Raw genomic sequence first — 5,619 nt, forward strand, 5'->3', positions numbered from 1 at the left:
TATTTGCTCTATGTGCTAAATATTCTTTGTGCATTTCTTTGTTTCCTAAAAACAGCTTTCATTGCTGTGTAAATTTTGTCCTGAGGGAGCCACTGTACAGGACTGACAGTAGAGTGGTGTCGTGAAATGTGACATCATCGGTGAGGTCACAGTGTGCTGACGTCTCTTCAAGAGAATCGTTCTTTAACTGCCCACAGCTCAGCTGATGGAGCCCAGGTGCAGTCTCGCGGTTCTGGACCATGATTCAGTCTAAATTGGGTTTTAGGTGGATTCACACAACGTTAGCTCCCAAAAGACCCTGTGTAAGAAAGATCAGGCAGAAAATGAAGGTCTGAGCTCAGAGAGGAGCTTCTGTTTTTATTACAGTGACTTTGTTTCTTTGTTTCATTTTGTTTTGTTTTTTAAGGTCCAATGATGAAGGCCACACTGTCAGCTGCCAGATGGCTCCAGAATCTGACCCTGACCCCTCATCGGGCCTTGACCACTTCTGCAAACACAGGTACCTGAACTCACACATGAACATGTTGTTTCATTAGAAGATGAACCATGAGACAGACCTGCCTCAGGATGATGATGATGATGATGATCAAATCAAATCAGATTTATTTGTATAGCGCCAAATCATAACAAAGATACATCAAGGCACTTTACATATAGAGCAGGTCTAGACCAAACGCTTTAGAAAATGATTTAAAGAGACCAACAGATCCCCTGATGAGCAAGCAGCCATGATGACCAGCTGTTTCCAGGGAATTACTTTTTATTGAGACCAATGTGCAGAAAACTCTTTGTCCGTCTGCAGCTTAGCGATCAGTTTATATCCATTAACTTATTTTAAAAACAGTTTTTGTGTAAAAAAATCTGTAGAATTATGACAGGTTTTGTTTGTGGAGGACAGAAAGATGATGTGCAGTCGAGGAGAGAGCTGCCCATTATCCTCTCAGTGTGAACGACTTCTCTGATGCACTTCTCATGTTGATGCTTCAGCTGCACATGAATAAAAACAGAGTCGGAGCAAATTAACTCAACAGTTTAACGCTGCAATGTGTCACAGGAAACCATCACAAGCCCAGGCTGCTGAGGATGAACATGAATTATGGGTTGCCAATGTGAGTGTGATGTGGCAGCACATGGGTGTTTTTACCCAGCAGGACGCCTGCCGGATGCCTGCAGGACACTGACAGTGTGTCATTACACCTTCAGATGATGAAAGAGGTTGTGGCTGTAATGGACTCAGAGTTTCTCTTACCTTCTGAGGCTAATCTTCTCTGTTTACTTAAAACTAAAGCACTTTGCTGGCCGGACTGCAGACCAATCTCAAGGGTCCACTCTGCTCCCTGAAAATGTATAATCCAAACCAATTCACCTCCTTCAGGTCTGCTGGGGTTCATTTTGGACCAGTGTTCATAAATCAAAGGCCTAGTCGGGATCAGGCTCTGAGTTTTCACTCAGGTTACTACTTTCTTCAAGTCTGTTTCAGATTAGGGGCAAAGGCCTGAACTTCCCTCCATCTTTGGATAATTGGGGTGGGGGGGACATAGGGTGATGATGGAGTGTACGCTGGACAAGTCGCTGGCCTTTTATTGTGACTTGTCAGACCCTCTAAACATTATCTCTGAAAGAATCACCAGTTAGTGGGTGGTCTGGTTAGCTCTGGTCAATTTTCTAAACCCAATCTTAATTAGAAGGAATTTGTAACTTAATTTTATGTATAAACTTTTTAAAGTCAACTTCCAAAAGAAAATTAACTTGTGCCAGATGACAGTGAAACTGGGACAAAAGGGACAAATGGGATATGAGGACGTGTTGAGTGTCGGTTATCTTCAGGCGCCAGAACAGACTGATTATCCTCCAAGTCCACAACGAGGATCAGAACGAATCCACTGAGAAGTGGGCTTGGTCTGATCCTCTATTATCTTGAGCAGCCAAACGTTCAGACTCTGAATCCTTGAGAGGTGTTTGGGGGTAGGCACAGTGTCATTAATCCACCCAGAATCCTCAACGCAAACTGCTGATGATGTTCATCAGTCACTGAATCTTTATCTACAGAACATGATGTCAGACACCATCACTTTTCTCTGGTCAGGTTGGTACAGGTTTAACTCTGGTGTTGATACTGTACTTCAGTGGAACAGAAAACTGGGAGCCTGGTTTCGTTTTGTGTGGCATTTGTGTCCATATTCTATGTGTTCAAATCAAATCAAATTTTTTATAATCACACCAAATCATAACAAAATCACATCAAGGCACTTTACATATAGGGCAGGTTGAGACCAAACTCTTTATAAAATGATTTAAAGAGACACAACAGATCCCCGAGGCAAAAACCTCAGGCAGAACCAGGCTTGGGGGGGCAGTCATCTGCCTCAACTGGTTCTCCGGTTCTCATGATGTGTTCTCCAGGTTCTTTCTGTTCTCCATCTCCTCAGTCAAAGTTCTCACTTTCTTCACTTTCTCTTGCGTCCAGTTCTGTTGTGATGTTTTTATTTCAACTTTTGTTAGTTTCAGACAAACGTGCTTGTTTATTCAGTGACTGATATTTTCTTCACAATGTATTTGTCATATTGCAGGGTAGGGGTTAGGGCATTAACCCCCCCCCCCAACAATGTCCTAATCCTGTAGCTCAAATTCTCAATTCTGTCTAATCTGACCTTTTATCAGATTAACACTGACTCACTTTTGGCACGACCCTTATTCTTAGTGACACACACACACAGGTTAATGGCTCACTCAGCTCAGTTTGGTGGATTTCATGTTTGTAATCTGAGGATGTGATGATCTCTGTAAATCCTGCTGCACGCAGGTACCCATCAGACCACCAGACCTCAGTCAGCAGCAGAGACGTCGATCATGTGATCAACATGTGATCTTGTTATCTATGGCTGATCAACTTAATACTATATTTTTTAAATAGTAACAATATCAAACAATTTAAATGTTTTTTGTATTTTTACTAAGAAATTATTGACGCTAAATAAAAAATAAATAAAAACCAGCAATAACAACAACAACTAGATGTGTGATGTTGACTCAGTTTCATGCTACACAGGTTTCTTTCCTTCATATTTATAGTTAATTGTCTTTTCTATCTCCCTGCTCCTCAAGGTGATGGAGCAGTTGTCATCTTGTGTGCTACAGCAAGTCCTGGTCCTGATCCTGGTCTCAGCTAAACAGTTAGTCTGATAAACCGGTCTGTCCTGGACCAGGACAGACTTGCAAACATCAGGACGGTGAGTCCAGCATCTGCGTATCAGGTGTCTCTGTTTATCACCTGATGCCTACACAGACTTTCTTCCTCAATCGGACATGTTGATGCTGAGTTTGTCCTGCAGGTGGAGCTGTCCTCCTCCTTTGTGTTTGTCTCCCCAGCAACCATCCATCTGTCCTCCACCTCCTCACTGCATCTCGAATAGCTCTTTTTTTCTCAGCTTTTTGCACATCAGAACATCCAATACACACTTTGTCAGTTATCGGGGTATTTTTATATGAATTTTACAACTAACATTTTATTATTATTTCATTTTGGCACAAGAATTGGGTTCAACAGGAGCCCCATGACATCAATTAATGTTGTCTATAAATTGGTTTTGTTTCAAACAAACAGAAAGAAGTGTAAATATCACCTTTGTGGTAGAGAGGGTTAGGGTTAGTAAAAGGAAAACAAACAAAACAAAACCATAAAAATCCTGCAGGACTCTACAATGTGATCTTTCTGTTCCTTTAAAAAGAACTGATTTCTCAGTATAGAAAATTAATATTTTGTAAAATAAGTCAACCCATTTGAAGTCAGATAGGTTATGGTTAGGATCAAAGCATTATATTATTACTAGATATAATATTGTATTATTATTATTATTATTATTATTATTATTATTAGTAGTAGTAGTAGTAGTAGTAGTAGTATTTATAATGAGTATTAATGAGTATTATAATATTATAATAATTATTTATTTAATTATTTTAAAAGAAGTACGCATGAATTTTCGATGAGAGACTACAACTGTGACTGATATAAATGAAGATATTTTATGTTTAAAAAATCTTATTTCTTCTCTAATTATTCAATTTGAAGCTGATCTTGCTCATAATTATCTTATGAAGACAAATGACAAAGATTCAGTTACACTCCAATTAACACATTTGTTATATCAAAATGTGATTTTGGTATAATTTTAGGAATGATATTGAGAATGGATTTTAAGAATCATTAATATGTCTGCAAAGGTTAATTAATTATTTATATACATGTGAAAACATAGTTTTATATTAAAAAGAATAAGAAAGAAAACTGATGAAAACTTTTTCATTTTACTAAAATATTGTTTTTCTTTTTCCCACTGATGATTCATTTTGTTCAAAAAGCAATAACATGAAGAAAAAACCTTTCTGTTGAAAATTGTGTGTTTATTTTCATTACACAGAGATTAAAAACCTTAACATCTATTTTAACATGCTGCTATTTTGTCCCTTCGCTGCACCCTTAATTTGCTGTCTAGCTGTTAGCAACTTCCTGCTTACAGGGTTAGGGTTAGGGTAGGGTTGATGCTGCATATGTCATGGAGATGAATGAAAACTGTTTGCTTTTAAAATTTCATTTTTAATCTCTCTCGCTCTAAATATATATGTGTGTGTGTGTGTGTGTGTGTGTATGCGTTGTGTTAAAGCTTCCGTTGACCAGCTGTGTTTCATGACATCGTCATAATTTTTCTCATCACTGAGTAGATTGACGGACTGATTTTCCACCGTTCTTCCTGTATGGCAGATTTTGTCCTCCATACTCTGTCAATCTGTCTGTGAATGGCTGTGGGGTCGGCATGCCAACATGGGTGAGAGACATAGAGAGAGGCACACTCCAAGAGGGAAGGAGAGAGAATATGGGGGAGGAGACATTTTTGTTTTTGGTGAGCTCTCTCTCTCTCTCTCTCTCTCTCTCTCTCTCTCTCCATTCTTTCCCAGTGTCCTCTTGGGGACAGAGCACGCCAACAATCCCTCCGCCCTCCCTGGAACAGCTAATCCTTGACTCCAGTCCAACAACCACGGTCTCTGAGCACCAGGCGTGTCCTCGTGTCACAGCAACACAACCAGACACGTTACAGTTACAGCTACCGCTACAGCTACACAATCAGACATATGTGATAGTAACAGAACTGGTCTCTCTCCTGATCTATGCTCAGATCTTTGTTCTGGTCACTGGCCTGGTTTTTGTCCTTGGACATAAGCGGACAGTCAGACAGAATCAGTGTAGTCCCCAGACAGTCCCTTGCTTACCTGTGACCTCTGACCTCTGAGGGATCAGCCCTGTCACTGGAACAAGTCAGCAAAGAACAAAAATGTCAAAGTGAGGAACAGACAGTGAAAACGTTGTGCTGAGGTCACCACAGGTCAGGACGAGCCTCTGGCTGAAGGTGCAGTCAGAACCCTTCCTCTTTGTGCTGCAGTGAAACTAATCTGAGGGGAAGTGTTGCAGCGGCAGGTTGGCCGGCGTTGCCACATCGCTGACAGTTACCTGCCAACAGTCTGCTGGGTGACGAAACCGCCAAGTCAGCATGCCACAAACCCTCTGAGTCAGTCAGCTGTTTCCTCTTCACCAGTTCTCCTTTCACACAAGGTGAGAGGTGC

At 40.6% G+C, this 5,619-nt stretch overlaps 1 long non-coding RNA gene across 1 annotated transcript; it reads left to right on the forward strand.

Annotated features, from left to right (window-relative positions):
• The first annotated feature begins 409 nt into the window (after positions 1–409).
• On the forward strand, positions 410–3,785 carry LOC115035221 (uncharacterized). Its single transcript, XR_003840308.1, has 3 exons — positions 410–499; positions 3,106–3,230; positions 3,333–3,785. It is a non-coding gene; the product is annotated as an uncharacterized LOC115035221 (long non-coding RNA).
• Positions 3,786–5,619: the final 1,834 nt, after the last annotated feature.

The sequence above is a fragment of the Echeneis naucrates genome, chromosome 21, assembly GCF_900963305.1.
Source record: "Echeneis naucrates chromosome 21, fEcheNa1.1, whole genome shotgun sequence".
NCBI classification, from domain to species: domain Eukaryota; kingdom Metazoa; phylum Chordata; class Actinopteri; order Carangiformes; family Echeneidae; genus Echeneis; species Echeneis naucrates.